Genomic DNA, 13,810 nt, shown 5'->3' on the forward strand with positions numbered 1-13,810 from the left:
GCCCTGCATTCCCAGAGGAGCAGCTTCCTGCTGCCCTGCATTGCCAGAGGAGCAGCTTCCTGCTGCCCTGCATGGCCAGAGGGAGCCCAGGCCCATCTCCAGCAGCCCTGGAGCTGCAGAGGAAAACTCCCCCCTTGTGCAGGATCCCTGCTCCAGCAGAGCCACAGCTGGCACTGCAGGAGGGCTGAGCCCCCATGGGATGGGGCTGTGCCACCCCCTGACACACAGGGGACAGGGCCTGCTCTCACTCTGGCAGGGTTGTTCTGTATTATTCCATTTTATTTTTATTTTTATTTTCTTTCCTGATAAAGGCCTGTCATTCCTATTCCCATATCTTTGCCTGACATCCCCATAACTTCAAAATTATAATAATTCAGAGGGAGGGGGTTTACAATTTCCATTTCAGGGGAGGCTCCTGCCTTCCTTAGCAGACACCTGGCTGTTCAAACCAGGTCAGATGGAAAAAGCTGCACAGCTGTATGTCCCATCCCTTCATCCCCCTGTGGAAGCAGAGGCTGTCTCTGAGGGGGGAGCAGCTTCTTGCCCAGGGAAACTGTGGATGCTCCATCCCTGGAAGTGTCCAAGGCCAGGCTGGACAGGGCTTGGAACAACCTGGGACAGTGGAAGGGAATAAGATGAGTTTTTAAGTCCTTTTCAACCCAAACTCCTCCTTGGCTGGAGACAGAAACCTTTTATCCTGCAACCTTTCCTCAAGGTCTGCTCCAAGCCATATTTCTGTATATAACTATATCAATATTTTGAATAAATATATAAACTGTGCATATATGAAAAATCTCCCCCCCAAATGCTCTGCAAATACAGATGGATCTCACAGTTTAAAGCTCAGGAAAGCGCTGAAGGTGACAGCAAAAGCTGGACCTAAACAAGGGCAGGCTCAGGAGGTCACTGCTCCTGGATCCATCCCCAGGGATCCTCCTCAGCCTGACCTTCAGGGAGACATCACTGCCTTCCTTCTCCTGCCTTTGGAGACTCCACGGGGGCTGGGACCAACAGGAAGCACAGATTTATTTCCATTCTCCAGCTGATTTCACAGCATTTCTGCTTCTGGTACTGAATCCCAGCTGAGCCTTGGTGTCTTTCTTTCAAGTGACATCGAAATATCTCAGCAACAAATTATGTGTTGCACCTGAGTTTTTCTCAGGATGGAATTGTTTGCACAAAACAAAGCAGTAATTAGCACAATTAATTATCTTTTAGAGGCTGGCCCAGTTTCCCAGCACTTTCTGCACTTACCTGTGTTCATCTTAGCTGGGAAGAATCCCCCCAGAGCAGGCATTTTTAACTGAAGGGGAAGCTGGTTTTAGGAAAAACCTGGAACATTTTATTTCCCCTAAAAGGAAAACACCCAAACAAAACATGTTTTTACTCTATTTAGACTTTCCGAACACTTTTTGCCTGTAACTACATTATGTGCCTGGTAAAGCAGCGCTGCAAAGATGAGATGAGAAAAGTTAACTCAGAGAAGCACAATTCCATTTGGTGCTCCAGCAAACCTGGATTTGAAAGGTGTGTTTGGGTCACTGAGTGTTGGAGCCCTCAAGGAGACTGATGGCATGAACCAGTCTGACTTTCTTCCTCTCCCTGAGAAATACTTTGGGGAAAAGAGAGCAGAGCAGGGCTGGGAAAATCTGTGTCCTCCCGGGCTGCTGGAAAATAAAGAGACCTTCATTATGTTCTCATTACTCCAGCTCTCAGCACAGAAAGACAAAAAAATGTAAAGGTCACTAGCTTTTGCCATCTGTGCTAAAATGAGATGAAGGTAATAGAGAACTCCAAGATTTATTGCTTAGCAGCTGATTTGAGGCTCCAAGTAAGTGGTGAGACTCTTAATCCTATCTCAACAGTTCCTTATTTTGTAAAGGGATGTTCCAGAACCCCCTGAATTTGATGGAAACATCAGAACTTCCTTCATCAGGAACTGGATCAGACTTCACAGGTTAATTGAAAACACCAGTCTGGAATACTGGCTCCTGATTGGGTTTGATCGAAGAAAAAGGATTTTAATTTGTGAAATACATGGGAGTATGAGAGGAAAATTACATCTGGGGATTACACCAGGTGATTTCTGTTTAATAAGATGAGAGACTTCCCTTGGTCCATTTGGAAACCACTTGACAGGGTCTGTGCAGCTGCTTAATTGAATGCATTAAAGCATCTGACTGGTGCATTCATCAGTGTCCTTGCAGCCTCCAGGAGGCTTTCTGATGGCTCTGGAATTTTGCTAGGCATGTCCTATTCCTTAGAAAAGCTCCTCTCCAAAGCTGACAGCTCCCAGCCTGCCCATGGTGGGAAGGATGAAGGATATGGGCACATCCAACCCTGCAGGCTGGAGCGGAGCACAGGGTTGTGGATCCCAGGATCAGGAATGTGGAGGTGAAAATTTGGGTTTTTGCTGTGAGACACATTCACTGCGGCTGAGATGGATTTGGGCACATCCAACCCTACAGGCTGGAGCTGAGCACAGGGTTGTGGATCCCAGGATCGGGAATGTGGAGGTGAAAATTTGGGTTTTTGCTGTGAGACACATTCACTGTGGCTGAGATGGATTTGGGCACATCCAACCCTGCAGGCTGGAGCGGAGCACAGGGCTGTAGATCCCAGGATCGGGAATGTGGAGGTGAAAATTTGGGTTTTTGCTGTGAGACACATTCACTGTGGCTGAGATGGATTTCAGAGGTCGATAGCTCAGCCCCCAGAAAGAAATGAGGTGAAAGAACCTGATTGTGTTGGACACCCTGCAGCTGACTCAGCAAGGCCAAGTGTGCAACCTCTAAATTAAATACTTTGAAGCTGATTTAATTGTCACATGAGCTGAGAATTTTTTAATCAGATGCCTGTTTCTATCTGACCAGGGGATGCTATTTCTGTGTAAGGATGATAGCAGCAATGCTCTCTCTGCTTTTCTGTGGAAGGCCAGGTGTAAGCATTGTGTCATTTTTATTCAGACAATTCCAGCATTTCAGAGCTTCCTCACTAATTTAGTTTTAATTGTCCAGACCTTGCCCTCATCAAGCAAAAGAAAAATGGGTCTGGCACTTCCACGTTACCATGAGTTGCTCAAAATGAGAGATAAATGAGGGATAAAGCCATTAAAATGATGTGGGCAGTGCAATTTTAACAGCCAAACTCGAGTGGAGCGTGCTGGTTGTGTGTGAATATCCCCATTACCAAAGCAAATAAGCCCAGCTGTTGGCAAATCTGAATTTCAGCTCTAAATGGCCTTGGCTTCTCAGTGACCTCTACAGAGAGGGAGCAGCTGGATTGTTCACACAAATCCCTGCCACGTCGGGCCAGTTTTTATGTGAGTGAATATTGAGGTTTTTCCTGCTCTGGCTGTGCTGCAGATGTGGGCACTGGGAGCTGATTTGCTGTTTGAGGCTCTGAACCATCACTCATTAAAGCCACTCTGCTGCCTTTAGCATCAGGCTAGCAGTAAATCTGGATCACATTCTTTTCTGCTGCTAACTTTAACAAGTCCCAGTCAAAAGCTTTCTCATTTGAGGGTGTGTTTAAATGGCTATCTTGTATCTGAAATTAAGTTCTGGTAATGTATTAATTAGCCTTTTTTTTTTGGTTGGGGAGTTTAATGTAGCTTTTAATTAACTGAAGCCAAAACCACAGTTTACACATTTAAAATCCTAGTCCTTTAAATCGTTGCAAGTTTTGTCCTAAACTTACAGAAATCAATAGATAAAGTCCTGTAGCTTTCCCAGGAGCTAAATGCCTGTAATTACAGCTGGAAGGTGAGATCCCAGAGCGTGGACAGAAAGTGGCCTGGGATGCTTTGCTGTTTCTCCCCTCAGCACTCCTGCCTGGCCAGTAAGGAGCAGGGCTCCAGGAGCGTTGTGTACTTTTGCTTTGATTGGATTTAATGCTCTCTACAGTGATAACAATCACTCAGGCATCAAGTCCAGCCTCTGCCTGCTGCTCTCCTGCCTTGTTGAATGCAAGTGCACTCTCAGCTGAAGTGGCTGCAGCGATCTGAGATCCGCGCCCGTTCCGTGCTCATCGTCTCGTTAACAATATCCAAAATTCCCGGCCAGGCAACTCCTCAGGCTCCTTTCCCCAGGAAAGCAGCACAGCCCTGCCTCCCACACTGCTCCTGAGATGCTGTCAGGTGTCATAGGAACAGCTCAGTGAACATCATTGAATTCCTGTTCATGCATTAGCCTGGCTTCAGCAGGAGGGATTGGTGCACGTGAGGAGAAGGAATCTTGTCCGGGACTGAAGGAACCCTTGGAGATCATCCCTCTGGATCCATGTAAATAAATGGCTGCAGGCTAAACCTGCTCAGTCATGCAGGCCTTCAGGGAACAGTATTAGAGCTCTTGTTTCAGTAGAGGATAATTTGATTGGTTTTTTTCAGTCCTTAATGGCAGGATGGGAGTTTTAATAAATTTAAGGAATGGAGACTTGGAGGAGGAAAGGAAAAAAAAAAAAAAGCCGGTCCAGACTCCCTGAGTTAAGTAGGGGATTAATCTGCCCCTGTGAAAAAGTCAAAAGCAAAGTTCTGCTTGATGCAGGGAAGGTTTTGGAAGGGGCGGCACATGAAGGTGGGAGGCCTCTCCCTTTGGATGTTTCAGGATCTGCAGCTGATTTTCAGTCCAAAAGGGAAGGAATAAAATGGAATGAGCAGTTACAAAAGCACTGCTGAAGGCACATTGCCAGGGATTTCTCCCTCGAGATGGACTGGTTTGATTTTGGTGCCCAAAAAGGAGCTGGCTCTGGGTGAAGATTGCCCAGGAACAAGGGCTGCTCCTCATCCATCCAGACCCTGCATTCCTGCTCTGTGGGAATTCCCTGAGATCTTCACCCTTCCTTGTCTAATGGTGAACAGGGGGGTGGCTCTGTATTGACCACCCTGACCTTAAAGATGTTTTCCAACCATAAAAATTCCATGATTCCATCCCATCAGATGTGCCAGATCTGCCCAATGAACTCAAAGTGTGCGAGGCAGAGAGGGATACACTGCGTTCCTCAGGGCTGAACAAGTCTCAGTTCCCTAACTGGGAGAAAAATCCCCAAAAATCTAAACCTGTCAGCAAAAGTGGAAGCAGAAAATCCAGTGTTTCCCTTGGAGCAGGGCAGTGCTTGAGCTCTGCCTCTCTCATTTTTCAAAATTCTTCCTGCAGCCTGATTTTCACCTCACCAAATGTTCCCCTGGTTTTGATGTGGAATTCACTCCTGTTTTGTAGCCTTGAAAGCAATATTTGATGAGAAGAGCCTGTTCCCAAAGAAATTCATGATCCTGAGCAAAACAAGCGAAACAACTCTGTCAGTGAGTGCGGAGGAAAAAATAACAAGAAATAAGCAACAAGCAAAGCTGGCAGAAAAATAAACCTCCTCTTCCAAAGGAAGGTGTGTACACAGAATGCAGATCCAGGGAAATTGTCTTTGCTCTGTGCCATTAGTGGGTTTTTTTTGCCTTTTTTCTTAGGAGCAATATTTCCAGCCATTACTTGGGATCTCATCCTTACCCAGCCCTTAGGATCCCCTCCTTCCAGCTCGTCCTGGGTTTTTCATCAAAGAAACCAAAATCAGGGAGGTCCCTTTATGCTTTATTTCTTGTGGTTTGAATAATTTCCCTGATTGAAATCCAGCTGATGTTTCCAGGCATTTGGACGCTCTTGGAATGTTTTGAAACCGTGAGGGATCAAATCCTCATCTGATTTAAACCAAATAGTTGGAGTGAAGTTACTTCTCAGTTATTCACTTCCAAATTTAAGGTTTCCCCTGATTTCCCTGTTCTAACCCTACAAAACAAATGCCAGTGTGAGCCCAGAGCAGAACCTGGTGTTTGCAGGGATTTTCTTCCCTGGATTGTCCCCAAGGTTTGATATCATTAATTCAGAGAAAGGAAGTGCTGACCCCCAGCCTGATCTCCGCCTTGTACCAACCCATCCCTGTGTACCAGGGAAGCCACATGAAAATGGAATTAGCAGCTGAGCTGAATGCTTGATTGGATTAGGTGGTGGCAAAGCATTAATCATGGCAATTGTGGATCTTTTCAACTAAAAAAAAAAAAAAAAGGAAAAAATATTTTGTGTGACTTTAAATATGAAAAAAAATCTCTCTATTCTGGCACTGTTTTACTCTCATTTCCTCTTTGAATATGAAGGGCAAGAAATCTCTGTAGACAACCTCATTTCCTCCATTTTCCAGCTTCATACCTGTTCAGCGTAAGTTTGGGGAAAGTAATTGAGGATTCAGTGCTTGCCTAAACTGACAGCAATGTTTTAAGAGGTACTTTCTCTAAAAACTCCAGCTTTAATTCTTTCTCTGCCGGGAACTTTGCTGTTCATTAAGGAGCAAGGTCAGACTGTAGGAAGAAAACAATGAGCTGCTTTCTTACCTCAGAGGCAGCTTTTGCTCAGGAGATGCTGCTCTCTGCAGTATCTGGTTGAGTGTTTGTCATCTCATTTCTCCTGGAAAATATTTTGTTACTAGAAAATGGGCTTTATTCAAAGCAATTTACATATCTTACTGCAATAGTTACTATATTGGCTCATCCTCAAGTTTAAGTCAATCTGCAAAATATCCTCTTGTAGAATAATTTGCATGTGTAATTTGCCAGACCAAATCCTGCAGAGATTTGAGTCACGCTGAATTCAGGAGGACTATTCAGGTTTACATATGCTTTTGAAAAAACAAATCCTAAGTGCTGAGCTGTTTACAAGGTCAAAGCCTGTTTTTTTTTCCCAGTATCACGGAAACTTCAAAGCAAATAAAATCTCCTCCTGCAAGGACACATTTGCAGAGTAACGTGATAATGGGTGATGTCAAATGTGTGCTCATTAATTCAGAGCCATTTTAGCATCAGGGCTGTGGATGTGAGAGCCATGGAATGGTTTGGATTGGAAGGGATCCTCAAGTCCATCTCATTCCAGGGACACCTTCCACCGTCCCAGGCTGCTCCAAGCCCTGTCCAACCTGGCCTTGGACACTCCCAGGCATGGGGAGTTTCTGTGAAGCAAAGCAAGCTGAGGAGAGTTAATTAATTAAGCCAAAGACTCGAAGAATAGAACTTTAAAGTACTTTTGTTCTTTTTCCCAGAGCTGCATCTTATCTCTCCCATCTGTATTTTCTCTGATAATTTTTTACAGCTCTCCTGTGTTATTGCCTTAACGACTTTAGGACCTCAATTACACGCAGAGTAGATGCTTGATGCTTTCTAAGTGGTGAAAAATTATCCTTGCTCTGAGAAACTCGAACTCTGAGCCAGATCATTAAAATAATCCGAGGGCACAGGGAAATGAGAGAAGCAGCTCCTCCCCCCAGGTGTGTGCCTGGGGTGGCAGGGTGGCAGCACAGGGGGTTTGGCCGGGCTCTCTGGGGTCACAGGGCGTGGGGAGGCTGCTCTGGGGGTGACAGAAATCTGTGTCTGCCACTGCTGCAGGAGCACAGGGACCTTTTCCCTTCTGGCTGCCTGATGCTTGCACTGAACCTTCTCTTCTTCGTATCAGTTAAAGTCAATTCCAAACCTGAGGAGTTTCAGGCAGAGGCCAGTTTTTTAAAAATGGATCTGCTGTAGGCCTTTCATGCCTGGTGGGAATGGAAAGCCAGCGTTGCACACCTGCCCCAGACCTGCTGTGCAGGGCTGAGGTGAAAATGGGACACAGCTTTGCTTGGCCCTGGGACTTGGGCCTCATTATTTCTGTCCTCAGGGCTCAAAATGAAACCTTTATACTCTTGAAGAATTCAAATTCCCACCCTCCCACTCTCCCACAACTTCTAGTCCGAGGAGAGGGCAATATATTGGACTTTAAACCAGTGCCACCTTTATGCACAGAAAAGCCTTTTTGCTCGATTTCAGAAGTTTCTAAGCCATTATTTATGGCATTCTCTTCCCTTAAAGCTTGAGCAGGCTCAGATTTAAAACAGGCAGAGTGACAATGAATGTTTGTAAGGAGGCCACAAATAATGTTTGTGTACAGACCCGGCACTGGCAGGCTGGGTCATCCATCACTGAGTCACACCCAGCTGCTCGTGCCTCCTGCAAGTGACAACAGCCTTATCTCCAACCCATCCAGATTAAAAGCTTTCGAGATGTTCTATCATCTATTTCCAGTGCTCTTAATGTCACAGTATTTCTCTGGTTCTGATTAGATTGCTTTTAGCCTAAAGCTGTTGTGTTCACGTTCAGCTGGTGATGGAGTGAGGGATGGGTTTGCGTTTGCAGGGTAAAGGCTGGGCTGAGCCACAGCCCCGTGCTGACTAAGGGGGATTTCTCAGGCTGCTTCTGACTCCTTTCTCCATGGGAAGGAAGGAAGGAAAAGGGCACAGGACAGAGCAATTCCCTGTGGGAGCCATGCAGGACAAGATTATCACGAGCCCTCTGGAATGTATTAGTTACAAATGCAGAGCTCTGAACTCTGTTACAGAAGAGGTTGCAAAGTAAACGAAAACGTCAGGTAAATTGAGACAGAAATGAGCATTTCTTAAGGTCTCCTAATCCCATTAAACTGAAACCTTGTTCCCTCCATTAATTTCTTCCAAAGGCAGCCCTGACAGCCCAGCATTCACTGCTCGCCTGTGGTGGCCCTTGGTGCATTAATCAAATTGTTTTTCATGTTAGGCTTATCTGTGTCCTTGTTTTAGGCGTTATTTTTCAAGGCAAGCCTGCTTTAACACCGACCAGTGGAGAGGTGTGACAGTGTTTTCCGGGTAGTTGTGCATGTCAATCCTTCCCAAGGCTTTTGGGAACAGGTAATGTGGCAGTGATGGGATTCACAGGGGACAGAGTTGCAACAGCAGCCAGAAGCAGCCATTAACAGAGGAAAGTTAAATATTTTAAGTGGTGTTTGGTATTCCCAGGGCCTAAATCTGGGTTAATTTTGCTTAAGCTTTAGGAGAAGGCAGAGCTGTGTGTGGGCTTCTGCTCATTCCCACAAGACCACAGAGTTCCTGATTGATCTCAACAGAAACTTCAGAAAACTTGATTGAATGAAAAATATTTTTATTTCTAAAACTTAATGTGCTTGGGCACTGATCCAAAGTCCATTAAAGCAAACGGGAAGAGTCCCTCTGGTTTTATTCCTTTTCAGCTGATGCCTTCAGGACAGTGCAGGTGATAAACAGCAGGATGGATTTGGGGCAGGATTCTCCCAAGAGCTGCTGAGATGCTTTTAAAATCCCCTTTTCAGCTCCCTGATGTGATTGACGTTTATACTCTGGGTTAAGGCATTACAGAGATCCTATTTCTTTGTATCCTGCTTGTCCAGCAATAAATAAGATCCCCATGAAAGAAAATAAATATGTTGTGGCAGTTCTTTGAATGGAAGAAAAGGGGGTGTGGGTGTTGGTGATCCTTTTGAAGTGGAATTCTAAGTCAATATCTGAATGCCTTTCTAAAGGAAAGTTTTACTTGGCTTCCCAAGGATCAGCAAAAAAAACCCATTTCTTATTCTTTAAATTTTTGCCAGGACTTTAGTCTTCTTGACTTAAGAATTCTGAAGGCAAGCACTACAAAATTTAAAGTTCAGGTTTGTATTTGCCATGAGAGCCACCCTCTACTTGCTACAGAGTGTTTCTAAACAGTATTTCTCAAGAACTGAAATAATATGTGGGCTTGGTTTTGTGTGTAAGACTGATACAACATTTGTGGATAAAACATTTGCTGCTCAGATCAGGGAAATGAGACAATCACTGAACTTGTTCCACAGGAGGAAAGGAACTCTCCTATTGTGTCAGTGAGTGGGGCACTTAAAGGAATGTGTTCCTTATCCAAATAATACTGATAAGAAAGCCCTAAATAGGAATTTTAACTCTCCTTGAGATGGATTTTTGTGGGATTAGATCTGGCACCCACTCAGATACAGGAGTTTTCATTAGAAGGCTGATTTACACCCAGTCCTGCTCCAGGTCAGAGATAACTCTCCCAAAAGATGCAGGCAACTTCCTTCCATGAGTAAAGACAGGGAGCAATGAAACTTCAGAAAATTCAGCAGTTTTATCTAATTTTCTCAGGCAAGAGCAGTACTCTGAAGATAAATCACTTCCCTGGTTCCAATAATTTAATTGGTTTCAATCATCTGGCAGGGAAAAAGTGCAATAAACAGTGAGATAATGGCAAGTGTGTGACAGCAGAGCTCTGCTTTTGCTGGGATGTCCCTGCTGGGACCCTGCCCCTGTCCCTGAGCTCCCAGAGCTGGGGCTGGCTCTCCATGGGGCTCTTCACCCCCTTGGTGCTGCTCAGTGCCTGACATGGGCCAGTGGGGACAAAGGACAAGCTCTTAAAAGCAGCTTTGAGCTGATGGTGAGTGTCTCCTGTCCTGCTGCTGGCTGCTCTCTGGCAGGGATTTCCTGCTGCTGCCATAAATTGCAGCAGATTATTATTTAAAATTGGTTTTTACATGGTAACAGCTGCAGATCTGTGTAGTAAATAACTCTAAAAAAAGGGGGGTGGCTCTTCTCACCAGTGATGGGACGAGAGGAAAGGACCTCGAGCAGCAGGGCAGGGTCAGGATGGACAGCAGGAGGAATTTCTTCATGGGAAGGGTGGCCAAGCATTGGAGTTCAGTTCCAGCTTGCACAGGGAATGTGGAGCTCCCCTGAGCATCCCAAACCAACCTGGGACAACCAAGGACCTGTTCTGTGCCAGGCTGGAGCAGGCAGGGGAGGATCTGAGCCCAGGGCTGTGTGTGTACAAACTGTGCCCATGAGCTCCTCGCTCACATTCCTGGCAGGATTTGTTCCTACCACAAGAGATTTCTGGTGTCAGATGCTGGTCCCATGTCAGAAATTTGCTGTAGCTCCATTTTCTCCTCAGCCTTCCCTAAAAGGTGTTCTCTACTGCCTTGTTCCAGCCAAGTGAGGCTGGCAGTGAAAGATTAAAAAATTACTTCAAAAGGCAATCCCACAGTTTTTGATAGTACTTTTTCAGTGTCTGCAACCTGTATGGAACAGATGAATTCATGTTTTAAAAGCAGGACTACTTCCATCCCAACAGGGGATCTTAGAAAGGCAATAAATCTGTTTTAATTGGTTTTATCATTCTAATACAATCTCAACAGGTACAGTCACAGATTTGCACTTGGAATAAAAAGTATTCAGCACATTGAATGCTGCTTTGAGCTGTTTCCTTCCACAGACCTTTCTAAACTCTCAGAAAAAAAAAATTAACTTACCAAGGGACCACTTGGCTTTCCTCAAGTATTGATTGTGCAAAGGTTTGTGATGCAAGTCTGGCCACTCTGGCAGGTGATTTGCAGCCGATAGGATTTGTTGTAGAGATATTGGAGCAGGCAGGTTGCAGGAAGCAGCAGGGCTGTGAGTGCTGCCAGGTGTCCCTGGCACACAGGGCTCTCCTCAGGCTGCCTGGTGGCACAAGATGGTCTGGGCAGAGCTCTCCCTGCAAGGGGCAAAAACGCTGCATGGATCCATGCTGAAAGGGTTGTAAAAAGGACTCTCAGGAGAATGGAGTAAGATGAGCAGGGCGCTGAAGAGAGGGGAAAATAAGCTGTAATGAGGTGAACGGATGGAGTGGCATAAAGCAGCTTAGCTGTAATGCTGGTGACATCAGTGGGAGTGCTCTGGAACTGCAGCTGGCTCAGGCTCCACTCGTAAAAAACTGCAGTCAAACAGCTGAAGATTTCAAAACAGGAGTGTTCTCAATAAAAACAGCCAAAGTGATTCAAAACCCCACCTGTGTCCCCCTGCTCCTGCCCCTCTGCTCAGGTGAGGCCCCACCTGCAGAGCTGCCTCCAGCTCTGGGTCCCAGCACAGGGAAGAGGCACCAGGATGATCAGAGGGAGGAGCAGCTCTGCTCTAAGGCTGGGAGAATTGGGATTGTTCAGCCTGGAGAGGAGAAGTCTTTGAGGTGAGTTTATCACAGCCTTTCAGTACCTGAAAGGAGCTGAGAGAAGAGATGGAAAAGGACAATTTACAAGGGCCTGGAGTGAGAGGAGCAGGGGGAATGGCTTTCCACTGACAGAGAGAAGGTTTAGATTGGATATTAGGGAAAAACTCTTCTCTGTGAGGGTGGGCAGGCCCTGGCACAGGTGCCCAGAGCAGCTGTGGCTGCCCCTGGATCCCTGGAAGTGTCCAAGGCCAGGCTGGACAGGGCTTGGAGCAGCCTGTGGACAGTGGAAGGTGTCCCTGCCCACAGCAGGGGTAGAGCTGTATTATCCTAAATGTCCCAACCCAAACCATTCTGGGATTCTGTGAACATTTCAGCTCCTGACATCAATTTATTAGAGAACCACAAGATCTCACTGGCACCATCTTTAAATTGCTTTTTTTCCTGTGTGTTGCTTTTGAAATGACTTTCATTGGGTATTACCCTTTGAAGAAACTCATGAGGTTAACAGGCAGATTTGCCATGCTTATGCTGAGCTGCCTTTTAATTTTTTTGAGTGGTCCCTGAGCCTGTTTGTGATGGTGAGTGCATCATAGGGGAGGGAGGAACTCGGTCATAAATCACTGCACAAGTCTGAGCTGCAGGAGGATGGATTAGGGCTTAATTCTGAAGGGGTGGCTTAGTTTGATTTCCCACTCTACCCCTGCAGGGTCGATAGCATCCTCAGCAGCCATCAGGTTGTGTTTATGGGAGGGCTCTGAGTGGGGGAAGCATTTGAACATCACCAGGTCTGTCATTCTGGCTGGCTGCTCATCTTGAGGGTCACACCTGGGGCAATTTCACTTGGGGGTTGCTGGGATGCAGGCAGAGAGAAAAATCAAGTGGGAGAGAGGGGAAAGGGCAAGAAAAAGAGAGGTTTTCTCTCATGTTCTTTTCACACTCTTGTCTTTCACTCTGTTCTCTATCCCCCTGCTGAGGTTTGCCGCGGGATGACAAGGCAGCCTCCATGGTGTGAACCTGCCAGGAATGTTGCCAGTTCTCACAGACATCTAATTTCCTTCCCCATCACCTTCCCAAAGCTTGCTCTGAGGGGCTGTTTAGGGAGGGGAGAGCGTTATTGATCCCTCTCAACTTTGTGTTTCATTAAAACAGAGCTCTGGGCATGGAGCCAGCCCTCAGTTCTGCACAGCAGCCGTGCCAGGAGCTCCAGGGCACTCGGGATGTGGTTTGGGGTGGATGATGTGGGGATGGAGAGGGGTTTGGGGTGGATGATGTGGGGATGGAGAGGGGTTTGGGGATGGATAATGTGGGGATGGAGAGTGGTTTGGGCACTCTGGATGTGTTTTGGGATGGATAGTTGGGCACTCTGGATTTTTTTTGGGATGGATAGTTGGGCACTTTGGATGTGTTTTGGGGATGGATCATATGGGGATGGATATTTGGGCACTCTGGATGTGGTTTTGGGGGTGGATAATGTGGGGATGGATAGTGTGGGGATGGATGGTGTTTTGGGCACTCTGGATGTGGTTTAGGGATGGATCATATGGGGACGGATAGTTGGGCACTCTGGATGTGGTTTGGGATGGAAAATGTGGGATGGATGGTGTTGGCCACTCTGGATGTGTTTTGGGGATAGATCATAAGGGGATGGATATTTGGCCACTCTGGATATGTTTTGGGGATGGATAATGCAGGGATGGATGGTGTTTTGGGCACTCTGGATGTGGTTTGGGGATGGATAATGTGGGGATGGATATTTGGGCACTCTGGATGTGGTTTGGGGATGGATAATGTGGGGATGGATATTTGGGCACTCTGGATGTGGTTTGGGGTGGATAATGTGGGGATGGAGAGTGTTTTGGGCACCCTGGTTGTGTTTTGGGGATGAATAATGACCCCACCACAGCTCCTTCATGTTCCTCCCATGCAGGTGATGATACCACGAGTGTTTTCTGGGGGATGAGGAATTCTCCCTACTCCAGCCACTTTTGT

At 46.3% G+C, this 13,810-nt stretch overlaps 1 long non-coding RNA gene across 2 annotated transcripts; it reads right to left on the bottom strand.

Annotated features, from left to right (window-relative positions):
- Window positions 1-244: 244 nt before the first annotated feature.
- On the bottom strand, window positions 245-11,502 carry LOC136560735 (uncharacterized). 2 transcript variants are annotated; one of them, XR_010784199.1, is made up of 4 exons: window positions 11,148-11,502; window positions 6,374-6,443; window positions 1,255-1,351; window positions 245-612 (listed from the first exon to the last, which is right to left on the bottom strand). It is a non-coding gene; the product is annotated as an uncharacterized lncRNA (long non-coding RNA). The 2 variants fall into 2 exon arrangements; XR_010784198.1 differs by having other exon boundaries at window positions 6,374-6,446.
- Window positions 11,503-13,810: the final 2,308 nt, after the last annotated feature.

This window comes from Molothrus aeneus, chromosome 10 (assembly GCF_037042795.1).
Source record: "Molothrus aeneus isolate 106 chromosome 10, BPBGC_Maene_1.0, whole genome shotgun sequence".
NCBI classification, from domain to species: Eukaryota; Metazoa; Chordata; class Aves; order Passeriformes; family Icteridae; genus Molothrus; species Molothrus aeneus.